This window comes from Ascaphus truei, chromosome 1, assembly GCF_040206685.1.
Source record: "Ascaphus truei isolate aAscTru1 chromosome 1, aAscTru1.hap1, whole genome shotgun sequence".
NCBI lineage: Eukaryota > Metazoa > Chordata > Amphibia > Anura > Ascaphidae > Ascaphus > Ascaphus truei.
Window position 1 is genome coordinate 500,617,817 of NC_134483.1, and position 19,480 is coordinate 500,637,296.

The following is a 19,480-nucleotide window of genomic DNA, read 5'->3' on the forward strand; positions in this document are numbered from 1 at the left end:
CTGGGGGGGCGACATGCTCCGATCCCCCAACCCCCCATGCTGCTGAAAACTAGTGCGGAAAGCAGACAGGAAGAGAAGGAGGGGCTGTCTGTGTGCAGAGAGAAGCCCTGCCCCCTCTGCAAGACACAGACACATAGAAGCAGCAGCACGGAGCTTCTGGCCGCCCGTGCACAGCTCTGCCCGCCCCCAGGTTTCCCTGCAAGCAGCCCGCACCCCCCCTACATAATCTTGCACCTCCCCAAGGGGGCGCGCCCCACAGTTTGCGCACCGCTGGATTAGTCCACCTCAACACCCTCTCTACATCTCAAGTTGAAGATCTTTGAGCTCCATTCTTGTTTTTTCTAAAATGTTATAAAAAATTTTGAGGGATTATTTTTATGTTGTTGTTCTAATTTAATAATTTTGTCCGTGACCTCTTTATGTTGTTTCAGCTTGTTTTTTTCTGAAACCGAGCCCTTATTTATTGAATGTAGTCCTATAGTTTATGTTTAATTGTGCTCACTATTTCTGGTAAATTTAAAAGGAATCATTTAATTTCCATTTGTATGGAGTTTTTAACACAGGGCAGAGAGAGGGTCAAGTCAACAGGGGCATAGTCTATATTTGAATGGAGGATGCCTGAAGAATATTTTTGGTGCCCAGAAAATAATCAGTCCTTGAGTAGGTCTGGTGTGGTGCTGAGAAAAAAAGTATAGTCCCGCTGACCCCGGTGCTGTGCCCTCCAGATATCCACCAGAGAAAAGTATTTTATCAGGTCTCTAAATTGGAGGGAAATGGCCATGGGTTCAAGGAGGGGAGGTGGGGAAGCTCTCCACTGGGTGTTCTCCTGAACAGGAGAAAACTGTGTCTTGTAATTTCGTGGGACCATTGCTTGAGATCCACGGAGTTCTCGTTGAAATGATTATCCTTCATCCTGGTGGACGTCCTGAGAGTATCCTTGGTCGGACTCGCTCTTTCGCTTGCTGATAGGGCTGACCTCTTGTTGAGCCTCTTCAAAGGATCACGATATCCTGGTGTGCTCACGAGGATAGGTACGTAGAGGGGGGGGGGGGCAGGGCTTTAGGAATAAGGGTACGGGAGAGCGGTGGAGATTGTTAGCGAGGGGAGCTCTGGACACAGGTTGGCTAGTAAGAAGATAGCTCAGGGGGGAAACGGGTGATTAAGGAGGGGGTGGGAAATGGGTGAGTGGGACGGGTGGTTTCTCTATGGCTGCTGTGTCACCCAGTGCTCCGTTCCATCTCGCCGAAGGGCCTGGGTGGGGTGTTCTCTTTTTTTTTTGTAGATCTGTGGCAGAGGTCATCATCAGCCTCCCCATTTAGAACGCTGTTAGTGAAGAAAAGTCATTCAATACCACAAGTAGCTGCATGTATTTTTTGGCTATAATATGAGAATTGTTTAGTGGAGAAGGTAAGTATAGCTACTCCAGCAGCACCCTAGCCAGGGTCCTGCTGCTTCTTTATTTTTATTTGTATTGGGGGGATCAAATCTCAGTCTCCTCTTTGGCTTGCAGCTGCTCCTCACTTTTCACTCCTTGACTCACAGGCTCATGGCCGCCATTTTGGGCAGAATGCGAAAAGTCTGATGGTATTATTGCTTTTTTTTGGGGGGGGGGCGCTTTTCTGGCTCTTTTTGGGGTGTTTTTTTTCCCTTAGCTTATTTATTTACTGTGTTGCGTTGTGCGCCGGAGGGAACAGAACCTGCAGCCTCCGTCCTCCGTTCTAATGAGCAGGGGGGAGAGGAGGGGGAGTTTTGGGGACAGGAGCAGCTGCGCGGTCCATTCAGCAGCAGAGAGAGAGCCTAATCAAGATGGCTGCTCTCTCGCGATCTTCCCGCTGCAACCTCCGACCAGGCAGGACAGAGGGCTTCCACCGCGAAGCCTCCCCAGCCCGAACCAGGCACAATTATTTGTTTATTTTGTGTTGTGCCAGTGTGCCTGTTTCTAACTGCTCTTGCAGCGTTGTGTGACTGTGAAATCCGGCTATGATTTGTTGTTATTGCCTGACTGCTAATTAATGTGTCAGTTATGTTCTCTAAACTTTAATACTCAGGCATTAAGTAGCAGATTGCTACAGTGTCACTCTGGTAAGTGGCAGAATCTCTGATGTGGAGGGAATTGGATACATATTAAGGTCACGGAGTACCGTGATAGATACAGCTGTGCTTTTTTGGCTCAAAATATACACTTCACATGCTTGTTTCTAATTATGCTCTTATTATAAATCTGTTTATGATACCAGATATTAATATACTGTACTATCACCATCTGAGCAAACTATAGCAGGTACATGATATTTACTCTGCTATATAAACACTTCCTATAACAAGCTGTCATAGGCATCTACTGTATGTCTCCACTAAATTTCCTGCACTAAAGGAGTCAACCTCTTACTTACTGTACATTTGGTAGCACTCTGCACTGAGAATATTTTGTGCACTGAATATGGTTCAATAACTGGTCCATAATGACCTCACAGCTAAAACTACTTGGACTGTGGGCACACTATATGTTTTTTTATGCAGTTTTTTAAAACTAGTTTTTTGTCTGTACCTTTTTGGTTTATCACCTATGGGTGATTTAGTACTCTGGGCTGTATTGTTCATCCCAGAGTTTTTAAGACAAATGTACCAACTACATCAATGATTACTTATAGATATATTTAGGTATATATTACCAGATCTATAAATCACATTATATAGGGGATTATCTCCATTAGATTTAATTGAAGAAGTACATATATTCCACATCAGGGTCAGCAACTTAATATACTGCCATTTGATTTTACTATATGTGTGTTTATGATGAGTTTGTTGCTCATCAGGATTGGCCATGAATTTATTACTACCAATCCTGTATTGCTAACCACTTTTAACTATTATCATTAAAAGGTTTATTATATTAAATTCATAATAGTGACCTGTGAGTGCATTCAAAGGGATTTCTTTCCTTCTTTTGATTATATATGCTTATTATCCATATTGCACAGCTGTCTACATCTCTACTCATTAGGCTGATGCGGGAGTACTTCCTTTCCCTAGGTACTAAATAACTTTAAACTAGGTAGTGGCAGTGGAGATGTATTTTTTTAATGTTATTTAATATAAGGACTCTCCATGTGACACCTCCATATACTTTGCACAGCTCGCATACAATGAATGATGTTTTATTCACATTTACAGTACATCGAAGAAGATTTTAGGATATACTGTAAGCAATCCTGAAAAACATTTAACAAAACGATAGCACAGAAGACTTATGGATATTCACTGTTCCTTTTATTTTATTCATGACTGTTTTCTCTTGTCAGTGTTGAAAAGCCAATTTGTGAATCAGTCAGGCTTTACTTAAAAATCTTTTTTTTTTGCTTGTATTGCTGCTGCTGCTGATGACTTCACCGTGGCTTTGCCGAGTACAATTCTAAGAGTACGTAGAAGACAATTGAGACACATTTTTTCAGGCACAATGCTGGACAACATCACATTTTGCGCAGACTGCAATATAGTAAGGATGAGACTACGGACAGAGTGAATGGCGTAGGAAGACAATGCATGACATGGAACAACACTACAGATCAGGAAAAAGGCAAGATGACACAAATGCCTAGAGTCATTACAGTTGAAAAGTGAACAAATGGTGTTATCAGTGTTCAGGGCTGCTGACACGGGGGAGAGCCGCGACAAATGTCCCAGGCCTGAGAGTTGCTGGGAGTTGGCTGGGCTCAAATACTACGTCCAACTGCTGGGCCTCTGGTTGCCGCTACCAGGCACTGGCTCAACCCAGCTGCTGCCTCCTCTTCTCATGTTTGGCCTGCCAATCTCTTACCCCAGTGCACGCCGGATGCTGAGCCTGACTTCCAGTTGCACCCAGCTTCCGACGTGCACCGTTGGGAGAGAGAGGATGGTGTGAAAAGATGAGGCAGCTGCGTGCACCCCGGCTTTTCCCAGCACTTGCGTCCTGGCTCTCACCAGGTGCTTCCTCTTTTTCCCTCTTCCCACACCGTCCTCTATCTCTCACTGGTGCGCACCGGAAGATGGGTGCACCCGGAAGTCAGGCCCAGCTTTTGGCACGCTCCGGTAGGAGAGAGAGAGCCAGGCCTGGCATGGAGAGAGACAGGCCTGGCGATGAGAGAGGTAGGCAGCAGCTGTGAAGAGCCAGGGCCCTGGGGCAGAAAACGAAGGTAAGTGTTAATTATATTGGGGGGGAGGTGGGGTGTAATAGTATTTGTGGGGGAGGAAGTTGTATTTGGGGGGGGGTGATGGTAATTGTGTTTGGGGTGGTGATAGTTGTATTTAGGGGTGATTGTCGTTATTGTATCTGGGGTGTGTAGTTGTAATTTTAATCGTGGGGGGCTTGTGGTAATTTTATCTGAGGGGGTAGTAGTGGTGTTTGTATCTGGGTGGGGTTTGGTGTCTGTATCTGAGCGGGGTAGTAATGTTTGTATTTGGGGGTAGTGGTGTCTGTATTTGGGTCTGTGTTTTGTATTGGGGTAATTATTGTGTAGGGCTAATTATTGTGTGTGGGGGATAGTATGGGTATTGGAGAAATTCTGTGTGTGGTCAAGATGGGATTGAGGGAGCGGGATTGAGTGAGAGGAGGTAATTGAGTGATAGCAGGGGGGAGTGAGAGGAAAGAGGGGTGTAAGAGAGGGAGGCCGAAGAGTGAAAGACACAGGGTAGAGAAACACAGGTTTGAAAGGGGAGGGCTCACAAAGCCATCGACATGGGGGGTGAGGGGGTGTGAGGTACTGACAAAAGGGGAGAGGGTCTAGGCAAAACTCTAGTCCTGGGCCCCGGGAAATCTGTTGGCGGACCTGTCAATGTTTAATATTTATTGACTTATTCACTGGAGCCATGTGTCTTGCAATAAGGCTATTTTTCTTACCGTATATGTCAGAGATATTTTTTTTATGTGGCATATGTAAACTTAGGCACAGATCCACAAAAGAGTGCTAAGCTTTAGCACACATTTACTACCATTCAAATGACACCAGGCATGCAGTATAATGTTATACTTGTATCTATGGTAATTATAGCTACCCATTTCTGAATGAATATTTCGTAGTGAATACTGTGGTAATTGTACAAATTATTGCGGTAATCCTATTTCTTCATAATGCCAAGTTTTAATATCGCTATATCACCCTTATGTGAATTTAGAGCAAAGTCTGGTTAAGAAACTCCTTGCGACATACATTTGACTCTAGCCAATGGTGACATTGAGTCAAAACTAGAGATGGGCAAATTTGTAAAAATTTGGTTCTGAATTTCGGGAAACAATGGAAAAAATCACGAACATGGTGCAAATTTCTTGTTTGTGAATTTGCGAGTTTTTGGCTACAAACGAACTTCCAAACTTTTGAAAAAGAATATTCAAAAATAATGAATTTGCACATACTGTATTTGAAAATGCAAAAAAAGTAAATTTTCCCATCGACTTAGAACTTTAATGAATTTGACCATCTCTAGTAAAAAAAAAAAACCTTTCACTTGAATGGAACCGTGTCTTTCAGTGGCAGCAGGTATTCTGTGTTTTTCTGGCACAGCCTGGCACATATGGGCCAATCTGTCCTTCTGCCCTTTGTTATTGTTCCCAATTAACTTGATATGGTAGTGCTGGAGCATTTGACTTTTAAAATTCCATTAATATATGTTTAATGATTTTTACATTTAGTTTCTTATTTCCCTTGCAGTGTTAGTACCTCATCCATCTACAGTTCACGTGAAATAATTACTAAATTACAATTTCTAAATTGTAGGTGTGGGCACTTTCACAGGTGTCTCGGATTTTGTTATGTACCTGGAGAGGAAGGAAGAGATCCCCCAGAGCCAAACCGCGTTAAAAGTAACACAAGTACTTCTTGTTAATTCAGTTTCCAATCTCACGCGGGTCAATAAGGAGCCACGTCATGCAGAAGATTTGAAAAATGCCATTTTGTTTCCCCTCCAAGGACTGGAACTTGCTACTTTACTAGTAAATATCTCAGGAACAAAGTAGTCCCCAGAGCGTTTTCAGCTCTGTAGAACATGTGGTTACCATCCTGGTAAAAAATAAAAGGGGAGGATTAAAAATGATTGAACAGGGGCATCTTCTGCTTTAAAGGACATTTTCCCTTGTACACAGAATGACTTTGTACTAAGTGATCTTGCAGATTTTTTAGATGTCATTATGAAATTCAATTTGTTCCAATTTCCAAAAAACACTTGTGTTCTTCTTACAGATGAGACCCTGGCTGCACATCTGTGATCAAGGGCAAGGCCGCCGACAGGGGGGACAAGTGTCGTGGGCCCGGTGGTTGTGGGGGAGCACGGCAGCTGGACAGAGCAGTTGGACCTGACCCCTCGTTGCCACCTGGCCCTGGCTCTCCCCAGTTTTGGGCCTCCCTCCACCCTGACTGTCCCATGCTTCTGACATCAGCGTGTCACCGAGCCTCCCTCCCATACCGGTGCGCACCGGGAAGCTAAGCCCAGCTTACTGTACTTCCGGTGCATTCTGACGTCGGAGGGCTTGGTACACACCACAAGTTCAGCGTGGGACAGTCAATGAGGCGGGAGGCCCGCAGTTGGGGTAGAGCCGGGCCAAAGTGGCAACTAGAGGACCGGCAGCCGGACCCCCCGCAGCCACCAGGCCCAGCCAGAGGTCTGACACCTGAGACCAGCCCCAAGGTAAGTCTGAATATATATTTTTAAATGTATTTTTATATGTATTTGCACTTTTTTTATATGTGTTTCGGTTTTTTATATGTATTTTTTTTATATTATGGGGGGGGGGGGTGGTATAGGTATTGTTTTGTTTATATGTAATTGGCGTTTTTTTTATATGTATTTATTTGTTTTTTTATATGTATTTTTTTATATGTATTTGAGGTTTTTTATATATCTATTTGGGGTTTTATATATGTATTTATTTGTTTTTTTATATGTATTTGAGGTTTTATATATGTATTTTGGGTTTTATATATGTATTTGGGGTTTTATATTTTTTGTTTTTTATATGTGTAACGGGTATTCCCTACTTGTCTGATATTGGCTTGTGTGGTCTAACCAGCCCCCATTACATGTCGTGTCTGGTGGTGCACCTGTTGGCAACAGGACTCCTGAGTCTCCCGCATGATGGTGTTTGGGGATTGACAATCCAGACAGGCAGTTGAGGTAGTGGGTGCGAGTCCTACCTATATCATGTGCAGCGCCTCCACCTCATCAGGATCTATGCGTCCGCAGGGAGATGGTCCTGATGAAGTACTCCTTCTTGGTGGTGATTGCCCCTGGAGAGTAATTTCAGACTCACACCTGGGGGTTCTCGTGGCACAAGCCATCTTTATTGAAGAGGTGGTATGGGCCAGCTGCCCCTCACAGTCAGCAGCCGCACATCTCTCCGTGCTCCAATTTAAAAGGTACGCCCTCCCAATGGAGTGGGATCCCCTCTCCCTCGCAGGGAGATCACCCCTGTGCCAGGTCCCTGGACACAGTTGGCATTCTCTGGCTGGATATAGCACCGTGCCACTAGTTACTGCACTAGTGGGCACATTGACTCCACCTCTACCATTGTTACACTCTCCTCCGAACTTGCTGCTTCACACTCCACCTTGCAGCATCAACACTAACTTTGGGCAGTGCGGTGCCTTATATACCTCAGGAGGCAGGCACATCTCTGAGGTCACTAACTGTGGACTCAGAGCATGTAGCCACTCCCATCCATACATAGGGCACCTCACCAGGGTGTGAGGGCAAACCTCCATGATTACTGCTGCATTCCTGTAACTTACCAGGTTTTGCTGCCAGCAAGGGAGACATCTGCAGGCCATAGTTATGCATGGCTACATACAGTATGTATTTGTTTTTATATGTATTTTTTAAAATATGTATTTGGGGTTTTTTTTATATGTAATTGGTGTTTTATATGTAATATATTTGTTTTTTTTTTATATGTATTTCAGGGTGTTTATATATGAGTGTTTAAAATAAATTATTGAGGAGATATGTATTGGCAGGGGGTGGGTTATATGAATTGGGGAGGTGTTTTTTTTGTATGTATTTGGGGGGGGGTTGTATATATTTGAGGGGTGGGGATTTATCTGTAGTTTGTATGTATTTGGGGGTGGGAAGTTTTTTGTATTGGGGTGGGTTTTTTTGGTATATATTTTGTGAGGGAGATTGTGTGATGGGGAGAGTATGAAGAGGGGGATTGAGTGAGAGCAGGGGTAATTGACAGAGGGGGTGGAGAGTGAGACGAGAGAGGGAGTGAGTGGGGAAAAGAGGGAGTAAGGGTGAGACGCGGGGAGAGAAATACATGTGAGGCAGGGGGCAAAGATTGAGTGAGAGTAGGGTAATTGATGGAGGGGGGAGAGTGAGAGGTGAGATGAAGGGGAGAGAAATACATGGGAATAGGGAGGGAAGTAGAGGGGCTCACGAGGTGTGAAATGGGGGGCTCATGAAGTGTGAAATCGGGGGACCCCAGTCTAGTCCTGGATCCCAGGAAATCTGTATGCGGCCTTGATCAAGGGAAATGATGACACCTAAACATACTATAGCCCTTTTTCCCCCACCCTCTGTGAAATGGTGTTGCTACGGGTGTGTTCTGTGGTTTGTGGTTCATTCCTGAGTGGTAAACAAGAGGCTGGAGATCTCCGCGATGTTCTGGGGAGGACATCAGGACATGCTCACGGTGTTTCCTTAAGTGACAGCGCCTCCAGTCCAAAAGGATTCTGAGGCTTCAGGATGAACCTCATGGACACTTCTTTTTTGATTACTAGCAATGCTTCCTATACTACGCCAGGTGCTGGTATAATAGAGGTTTATTTAACACAGCACATATAGGTTACACTGGAACACTAGATTGGCATAGTACCCATATTTGAGGCCTTAGCCATTATCTTCTTAGTACTCCGTCCACTTTTGGGGCTAGCCCTCCGTATACACCTCCAGCAGGACAAACTCTTCTGGGTCTGCACACTCTGAAGTCTATCCCAGAAGAACTACCCCCACCAACCCTACTCTACACCACAGAGGAGAAGCCCCCCCCCCTCCTTCCCTGGGGAGTGGCTAGTAAGCCGGCCTAAACTCTGTCATAGACCCCCCCTTAACATAGCAGGCTAACCCTGAACTTTATTGAATGCACACTGAACAATGTAACATATCCAGCATAGTCTACTGCTAACAGTGCCCACGTACTAAAGGGGACTTACAATGTTATAAGGCCAGGAAATCAGTAGTCACAGGGGACTGGGTTACAGTACATCAAATCTAGGACGTGTTTTCATAGTGTTGAAGTCTGCGAGTTATTTCCCATACATATTAAACAGAGAAACATGGGGACGTTCAGCTCATTGGACATTGTACAAATGTATTTAATGATATCTTTATTTCATATAGCACTTTTCTCCCAACTCAAAGTGCTGCACAAATACAGTATAGTGTATGGTATGCAGCACATATAATTGCTACAGACACAGTCACTGCCCAGATGACCTGACAATCTATGTTTAGGTGCCTGAGGCAGAGGGAGATAAAATGACTTGCCCAAGTTCACTAGGAGTTGTAACCAGGGTTTGCGCCTCCCATCAGCTCCTTACCTTCTTCCTGGCTGTCCCGGGTCCCTCCTCGCTCCCTGGCTCACTGTGTAGTGTGACACGTCAGCCAGCAGGGGCTACAACAGGATGGTATTCCCGTGCGACGACACGGCATGTGGTGCGACAGGGAGCCAATGAAGAGGGGAGACCGCCAGCAGGGGGTTGATCCATATTGTCCAAGTTCCCTTTTGATTTTCCATGCATATGTAGCCATGTTTAAAAATGGTATACAGTTCTCTCTCATGCTGGCAGTAAACCTGGTAAGTATACAGGATTGCCTGCATCAATCATGGAGGTTTGCCCTCACACCCTGATGAGGTGTCATATGTACTCAAGGGGAGTGGTAACATGCTCTGAGTCCACTGTTAGTGACATAAGAGGTGTGGCTATTTCCTAAGTTATATAAGACACAGCAATGCCCAAAGTTAGTGTTGTTCAAAGAGTGGTTAGTTGTTCAAGTTCAAGTTGTTGGAGAGTATGATTCAGTTCTGGAGGTCTGCAGCAAGAAAGGCTGTCAGACCTAGGCAATAGTATCTACACTGTGATCAGGGACCTGACACAGGTGGTGATCTCCCTGCGGGGAGAGGTGATCCAACTCCATTGGGAGGGAAGAACCTTCTAAAGGATGCCAAGCGAAAGAATGAGCGGCTAGGACGACCACTGTGAGGGGCAGTCTGTCTATCATGCAAATAAAGATGCCCGTGTTCAAACAACCCTGGCTGTGTGAGAGTGAAGTTCTTGTACAGAATGAGGCACCACAAAAGAGGTCCTCATCAGAACCATCTCCCTGCGGACACAGAGATCCTGATGAGGTGGAGGCGCTGCACTGGATGTAGGTAGTACTCAGAGCACACTACCTTAGCGCCTGTCTTGCTGATATCCCCACTAACATCATGCGGGAGACTCAGGTGCACCACAACATACATCCATGTAATGGGGACTGGTTAGACCACAGGGGCCAATGTGAGATTGGATGGGTCCGACTGGTTCAGAAACACCGTTACATTTGGAGGCGAGCTGCTGATATCTGCATCAACAGGACAGGCTTTTGCTAGGCACACTAGGAAACAGGGAGCGTGTATGCTGCCAGTCAGTGCTGTGTTTGGGACGGAGCCTAGGGGTAGTCAGGGGGCCTGATGGATTGTCAGCTCACAGGGACGACCTAGGATCCTGAGAGGAATTAAGTGGGTCTGGAGACAGGGCTATAGCTTTTCTAGTCACCTTGAGGCAGCTAGTTGTGGGATGCCATGCTCATGAGAATAGCCTGTTAACTTGGTCAGGAATTCTAGAGAGGACCTGCACTCGTGGGGGGCCAACAGTAGGTAGACGCCCTAGTACTGCATGGAGAAGCCAGAGTACTCTAGCCAGTTCCAGACCACTTACCGCAGAGCACAGACTGGAGGGAGGTGGACACAGCATACACTGAGAGAGTGAGCCTAGCCTGAGGTAGTGAGCCTAGCCTGAGGTAGTGCAACATGAGTCAGACATACATTAGGTATACGTAGGTGGTGCATCGTGGCATTCTTTATTGCATCGGTATGGCAGCTGCCCCGCAGAGAGGGGCTCAATGTGCAGTATGAACTACTACAGTGAAAAGATGGCGATCACAAGAAGGGAAGCTCCGCGCGGCGCGGTGAGTCCATTATGGCGGACGGAGGCAGATGGAGGGAACGCACGTGGTGTGCGTTCCACTGAAGAGCACGCTGCAGAATTAACTTTTGCCAGCATGCTGTGGAATGGCGCTAAGGCAGTGGCCACGCTGTTTTGGTCCTGCTTAGGATCAAGGGGTGCTACCCTGGAGGACAGTGTTGAGGACATTGTGGTTATGGGTGGAAACGGAGACCCTGATTGCCAGACGGCGATTCCCATGCAAAGATCTACCTCAATTGCTATTGTAAACGGCCGTGCAAACCAAGATGGCGGCTCCCGCTTCCCTGGGAGACCGCGTGGGCCGAGTGCAGATAATTCTGCAAAAGTTGCAGACAGTTGGCCGGGATTGGCACCAAAGAGAGAACCTCACCCTGCTGGGGGGTATAGCTCGAAAGCTTTGGCCGCGCCCTCATGGACGGTGACAGGCTCAGAGCCAGTGATGGGGCACCCAGTGAATCTGTGGGACACTCCCCTAATATCTACCAGGGGGAGTGACTTCCAGTTGGGCCAAATGAGAGTGGAGCTGGCAGAGGGAGGAGTTATTAAACCAACACCTGCACTTCAGTTACGAGGAGCTGGTGAACAGGAAAGACCACTACAAAAAGTGTTTCCTGTTATCAGCATGGCCAGCAAAGCCGAGAAAGAAATGGACATCTCCGCGCACCCCTACTCTGCACCGGGAGGCTTCCTGGTGCTAACGGTGGGTGGTAAATAGACAATTAAGTGCTTATGCATGCAGTGTCGGCTGCCGGGTGGTGTGGTCAGCACAATGGTCAGGTGCCCCCAATGTGGCATCCACTACCCATGGGCCGTGCAGTCCTTCGTGCCCGGACAAGCCGTGAAGGCGGGAGCGGACACAGCCATGCTGACGGTTGAAACCCGTGCGCGGTTCGGAAAGAGCCTGTCCATCCCGGAGTATGGGGATCGCTCCTAATGATCAAGACGAATCCTGAAGAAAAAGGGGCCTACAAGCGAGGTGAGAGCCGAGAACCTCACCATTGGTTCCCGACAGGAGTGCCACTCCCCGAGTCGGAGTTTGGCTCCTCGGACGAGGAACAAGTGACCCCGATGATGGTGGTGATGCGCCTACCGGTGGACAACTGCAGCGGTGCTGTGAATGAAGCCGGCCTTACCTGTGTTGCAGCGGAGGAGTCTGGAGGTGCCAAGGTCACCCGTGCGGAGGCAGCTGGAGTGACAGAGTGACGGAGTCCCACGGCCGTGGTGACTGGCAGAGCAGACGGAGGAGAAGATCCCATCCCGAGCCGGAGGAGCGGTGAGGCCTACTCTTACCCTCCACAGGCGCCTGTGGTGGCAATCGCAGAGAAAGGCCTAGCCCAGGCCCGAGCGGAGCGGAGAGCAGGACCATCACTTCCAGCGGCGGATGTTGTTCTGGAGGAAAAGGTTCTGGTGGGGAGCCCAACCCAAGATGGCGGCGGTGAGTCCCGTGAGATCGACGACGTCACATCTGGCGGACACAGCAGAACCGGGTGGAAGATGGCCGTGTCCTTGCGACCAACGAGCTGTTCCAGGTCGCCTGGGTCCGGGAAGAGCTGGCATGCCCTGTGGAAGCCTGGGAACAAAGAAAAGGTTGAACTGGAAGGCCAGTCCGCTGGCACCGGGCAAGGTAGCACGAAGTTGCGGGTCGTAGCCCTGCGTATGCCGGCAGCATTCCCCTATGCCCAACCCCCGGCCATAGTTAAAGCCCCTGTCCCTGTTACTTCCTCATCTGGGTCCCAATCAAGCCAAGGGTTGTCTGGGGAGTCCCGAGCTACTCCTGAAGAACGGACCGGGGAAAACTTGGACTGTGGCGAGTGTTTCACCTCTGATGATGGGTCGGGAGGGGGAATGTATATGAGACAAGTGTCATGTTCCAGTGAATGTACTAGTACAGCGAGTGTTACCAGTAGGCCTAAAAGGCTAGGGTCGAACTCCAGATCCACTGGCACCTCGGGGATATAATCTGGGGGAGAGCTAGAGGACAGTGAGGGTGCAGTGGCGGTATTAGAGAACTGCAGGGAGAGAGAGACCAGGTGGTGGGCGCCCTTGTTTGAGGGGTATGAGGCCTGGCTGGATCGCACCCGATTTATTTTGAGGAAAGAAGGGGTGGTAGACTACTGGTGGGGAGTAGGGGAGTTCACAGAGGAGGAACGGTTGGAGGAGCTTAGGCTTAGGTGGCATGACATACACTCAGGGGTAGTGGATCCCAAGGGGACAGCTAGATTCAGGGACTCCGTAGAACCCGATGAGCCATTGTCATGGGTGCTGCCAGGCAGGGCATGTAATATTAGATTGATTAGGTCTAGCAGGGCTGAGAGAGCCATAATCACTAGGTACAAAAAGTCCCATGGGTTGGAGTACCCTTATGTTCCAGAGCCCTTGATGCAAAAGATCGAGGGTGGAAGAGATGCTTGGCTGAGGGAAACCATCGAGGAGTACATTATGACTAAAGGTGGTGGGTATGCTGGTTACAAGACAGAGGAGAGGATCACTCAGCTGATTAGGGTGTGGAGTATTGGGCGTAACGTCCATATCACCGGGTAGAGTATAGACCAGAAAATGGGCTACCCAGAGAACACAGCGTTACTGTTAAGGACATCGCTGGGAGGAAGGTGCGGAAGTCAGATCCCAGGCACTATTATTAGGATGGTAGGTTGGGATTCTCCTTAGGAGCAGTGTACTCTGCCGGTCAGCAGGCACTGTGTGATGTATCATAATAAGAGAACTGTATAATGTATTTTTAATAGATTACTCTTATGTGTTTTGCAGTTCTGCCTGGAGGAAGGTTCTACAAATTTAGGTCCCAGCCGGGTCGTTGAGGTTCACCAGGGGGAGAATGTAGCCATGTTTAAAAATGGTATACAGTTCTCTCTCATGCTGGCAGTAAACCTGGTAAGTTTACAGGATTGCCAGCATCAATCATGGAGGTTTGCCCTCACACCCTGGTGAGGTGTCATATGTACTAAAGGGGAGTGGTAACATGCTCTGAGTCCACTGTTGGTGACATAAGAGGTGTGGCTATTTACTAAGTTATATAAGACACAGCACTGCCCAAAGTTAGTGTTGTTCAAGGAGTGGTTAGTTGTTCAAGTTCAAGTTGTTGGAGAGTATGATTCAGTTCTGGAGGTCTGCAGCAAGCAAGGCTGTCAGACCTAGGCAATAGTATCTACACTGTGATCAGGGACCTGACACAGGTGGTGATCTCCCTGAGGGGAGAGGTGATCCAACTCCATTGGGAGGGAAGAACCTTCTAAAGGGATGCCAAGCGAAAGAATGAGCAGCTAGGACGACCGCTGTGAGGGGCAGTCTGTCTATCATGCAAATAAAGATGCCCGTGTTCAACCAACCCTGGCTGTGTGAGAGTGAAGTTCTTGCACAGAAGGAGGCACCACAAAAGAGGTCCTCATCAGAACCATCTCCCTGCGGACGCAGAGATCCTGATGAGGTGGAGGCGCTGCACTGGATGTAGGTAGGACTCAGAGCACACTACCTCAGCGCCTGTCTTGCTGATATCCCCACTAACATCATGCGGGAGACTCAGGAGTCCTGTAGCCAGCAGGTGCACCACAACATACATCCATGTAATGGGGACTGGTTAGACCACAGGGGCCAATGTGAGATTGGATGGGTCTGACTGGTTCAGAAACACCGTTACACATACATCAGTTCATGGCATACTGTAGCGCTTAAACTATTGATTATCTTTTGAGGAAGTTAGGTTTGGGTGAGTTGAGAGGTGTGCTCTTGGAGAATCATAAGCGGGTTTGAGGAAAATAACACACACGCCCCCCGTTGTGGCCACACCCACCCGACCCATTTTGGCCATGCCCTCCGGTGCCTAAAAACAGCTGCAGATCACGGTGAAGCCTTAGCATAGGAACTACACTTTGGGAATTGTCTTGGTGATACACTAATTTTATTACATTTTGGACAAACTAAAGACCTCATGTTTTGAATTAGGAGACATGACATCATATTACAGCCTGTATGCAGCATGTTGAATATAATTAAGACTCAAGAGTGGTTAATTATATTTGAATTGCAGCACATTTATTAAACTGCTTTAGTTCCAATCGGGCAATATCGCACAGAACATTCCATTGACTTTCACAGTTCAATAAAAACGCCCATACGTATAAGGAAGTTGGGAATCTAGAGGTTTGTGTGTTATGTTTTTACCGTTGCTCAAAAAATACAAAGCTTGTTTATCATTTAATAAAAGGGTTCCTCCCCGTAAAAAAACATGCCTTTCTATTCTTTTTTTTATTTTCTATCATTTTTAATTTTAACATTATTTGTATTCATTTATATGTATTATTGTTTCATATTTGATGTTAAGTACGCAATATGCTACTAGCAAGTAACGTATTTTTGTTCAGAATAAAGAGCCTCATACTGTGCATGTCTGATTAACATACTGTAGTAGTAAGGGATCAGAGTCCAGAGATACAATAAAGGAAGTACTCATGGTGCCAATAAAAGCAAATTAAATGCCCTATGGTGCATCATTTACTATTATAATGTTATTATGTGTAACCATGTGATGTGAATTACTGTGCTATTTCATAAATGCTATAAAAGACAAAAAAAAAGTGTGTACTGTATAGTCTCTTCTGATCCCTTCTGTAGAAAAGGGTGATTCAAAGCTGTCCTAATGGTGAGTTCATGTATATATTGTTTTACTTATCGTAAGAGATTGTACAACTCATGAGCTAAACAATCTTCCAAACACCTACTTAATTTGTAGGCTATTTATCAGGGTCCAAATGTTGAAGCAAAAACTTAAACAGGCACCATCAATTTTGTCTGGTTGTAATTTCTTTTAAACTACGTTTATTTTTTTAACAATGGATGTCCCACAAACAATTAAAACGTGTAATATAAAGTGACTGCACTCATATACGTTTGTGCATATTTCATTAATGGTGCATTTTTGATGACTGATCCATCTTGATGAATGTTTTGTTTTAAAAATTACAATGTCTTAGCTAAAGCTTGTCTGTGTTTCTTTCAATGCGGCTCTCTACAAATGCCTGTAACATCTTCAGGGAAGAAAAAAGAGTTAAACAGCAAATGTATGAATGAAGACAGACAACCTTTGTACTTGAATAACATCTGCAGTAGTCAGTCTTGTGAAGTGGCAGTTCACAAAAAAAAATAATCAGTGTTTAAAACATTGTCTTATCTACATGATTATGTGATAATAGATTTGATTTGTAATAAAACATGATACATTGGAGAGGTTGGGGCATTCATTTTTACTGGGCTCAGTTCTCTAAAGAGGGTGGGTGGAGGACAGCTGCAGGTTTCTGTAGGAGGCTTGATATACACATACTTGTCTCAACCCACCTCATTGGCAGCATGCCCAGAATAGGTGAAAATACAGAAAAGGACACAGAGTGAGGGAGGTGGAAATACAGAAAAGGACAGATGAGGCAGCACTAGAGTGCACACATTTGCTTATGAGAATCAGGTATATATTATTGATCTGCTTCCTCTTGCTTTTTATATGCTGCCTCCATATCCTCCCTGGGCAGGGTACCACCATTGATGACTGAGTCCTGGATTTATGCCATCCCCTCAAACAGCACCATTGTGCTCATTTACTCTTTGTTTTGTATGAGTGCTCTTTGGAACATGATCCGTAGAAAGACATACAGTATGGTTACATAGTTACATAGTAGATGAGGTTGAAAAAAGACATGCGTCCATCAAGTTCAACCTGTGCTAAATTTAGACAACAGATACGATACTTTATCCTACATCCATACTTACAGTATATTGATCCAGAGGAAGGCAAACAAACAAAACCCTAGTGACATATCCAATGACATAGTATCTCACAAGGGGAAAAATAAATTCCTTCCTGACTCCAAGAATTGGCAATCAGATTACTCCCTGGATCAACATCCTTCCCATGTTTACTTATTTAGTATATCCTTTTATACCTTTCCTTTCTAAAAAGATGTCTAACCTTTTTTTGAACAAATCTATTGTATCTGCCATGACAGTGTCCATGGATAATGAATTCCACATTTTAAATGCCTTTACTGTAAATAACCCTTTCCTTTGTTGCTGGTGAAATCTCATTTCCTCCAACCTTATGGGATGACCCTGTGTCCTTTGTACTGCCCTTTGGATTAATAGTTCTTATGAAAGCTTATTGTACTGTCCACAAATATATTTGTATATAGTTATCATTTCCCCACTTAGACACAGCTTTTTTTAAATGTAAATAAATCTAATTTAGCTACAGTAGCCTCTCCTGATAAGTTAGATTGTCCATCCCCTTTATTCATTTTCTGGCTCTTCTCTGCACTCTCTAGTTCCATAATGTCTTTTGTCTAAGGAGTGGTGTCCAAAATTGTCCTCCATGTCCTCCATATACAAGTGTGGTCTTACTATTGCTTTATAAAGGGGCATAATTATGTTTACTTTCCTTCCATCCATTGTCCGTTTAATGCAAGATAAGATCTTGTTTGCTTTTGCAGCTACTGCATGACTTTGGACACTATTGCTAAGCCTGTTGTCTTCAAGCACTCCTAAATCAAGGATTCCCCTAATTAATCCCCATTTAATTTGTAAGTTGCCTGTTTATTCTTGCTTTATTCTTGCTCCCTAAATGCACAACCGTACATGTATCTGTATTAAACCTCATCTGCCATTTACCTGCCCAGGTTTCCAGTCTCTCCAAGTCCTTCAGGGGAGAAATTACATCCTGCTCTGATTCTACTACCATACATAATTTAGTATCATCAGCAAAGATAGACATTTTGCTCTCGATGCCAACCTCAAGGTCATTAATAAACAAGTTAAAAAGCTGGGGTCCCAGTACCGATCCCTGAGGTACTCCACTTACAACTTTAGCCAACCAGAAAAAGTTCCATTTATGACAACCCACTGTTGTCTGTCATTCAACCAGTTTTCAATCCAGGTGCATATATTTTTACTGAGTCTAATTTGCTTTATTTTGTACATTACCCTCTTGTGAGTAACCGTATCAAACGCCTTTGCAAAATCTAAGTAGACCATATCAACTGCATTACCCTGGTCTAAATTCATACTTACCTCCTCAAAGAAACAAATAAGGCTAGCTTGGCATGATATATCCTTCAGAAATCCATGCTGACTATTACTAATAATCTTGTTTTCCATTAGGTATTCCTGAATATATCCTTTCAGTAGCTTCCCTACTTTTGAAGTCAGGCTTACAGGTCTGTAATTCCCCGGTTGTGATCTAGCTACCTTTTTAAATATAGGCACCACGTCTTCTTTATGCAAATCTTGTGGTACTGAGCCTGTGGAAATGGAGTCCTTGAGTATTAAATGTAATGTTTTGGCTATTACTGAACTCTTAGATGTATGCCATTAGGGCCAGGTGCCTTATTTACTTTAATTTTATCAAGCCGCTTATGAACTTCTTCCTCAGTTAACCAATTGTTAGTTTTCACATCCTTTAAACTAATTTAACATATCACATGGTACATGAACCAATGGGATTATCTTCAGTCCCATTGGGTGTAATACCATGTGATATGAGACATGTGGTTTTAAGGATGTGATGTACCTCCATTGGAGATGATGTCACATCCATTACAAAAAAAAGAGGCGGGCACATGATCCAGCGTCCAATCGGATTGGAGCTTTACCATCTGAACCTAAAATGTGACATCACAGGACCTATATAAGGCCTGTTCCGTCTCATTTTAGCTCAAGCAGACGACGAGACAACTGCCGTTGTGGATTTACCATGGGGCTCTATTGGATTGAAAGAAAGAAGATAGTAGATGGAGGAAAAGAAGAAAATAATTACAGAAGAAGATAGAAGACAACGTGAGGAGATAAAATAATGAAGATTTTAGTTCCTGATTCTGATCTTCAAGGAGGATGGAGATGGATTGCCGGTGATGACATCACGGGTCGAGAGCTTCCAGATATGCCGGGCTTTGGAGGGTGAAGACTTCTAAAGTTAAGATAAATATTGAATGTATGTTATTGTATTTTTTCAGGTTTTTTCATTGTATTTATTTATTTTTATGTTTGTGATTGCCCATTGACTGATAATGTATTAATCTGTGCCCATTTAAGGTACAGATAAATACACTGACAGCCAATGCATTTTTTGGCAAATGCTTGTTTAGAATTGATTGTTATTTTTTCGATTTCTGTTTATTGTTTGGATTAAATTGTTTTGAATTTGGATGGCTTGTTTTTAGTAAATTTTAGGATTGGGTAGCGTTTTAAATTAATCTGTTTTGTTGGCAAGTGGT

The 19,480-nt window shown here is 45.1% G+C and overlaps 1 protein-coding gene across 7 annotated transcripts in view; it reads left to right on the forward strand.

Moving 5' to 3' along the window:
- Positions 1 to 6,540: 6,540 nt before the first annotated feature.
- Positions 6,541 to 19,480, forward strand: part of SLC2A9 (solute carrier family 2 member 9) — a 311,113-nt gene continuing 298,173 nt past the window's right edge. For 2 of the 7 annotated variants that reach the window (XM_075569353.1, XM_075569343.1), the window contains exon 1: positions 6,541 to 6,660. The gene's annotated coding sequence lies outside the window, so the exon portion shown is untranslated. The remainder of the gene's footprint in view (positions 6,661 to 19,480) is intronic. The other 5 variants (XM_075569350.1, XM_075569340.1, XM_075569357.1 and 2 more) reach the window with 5 other exon arrangements.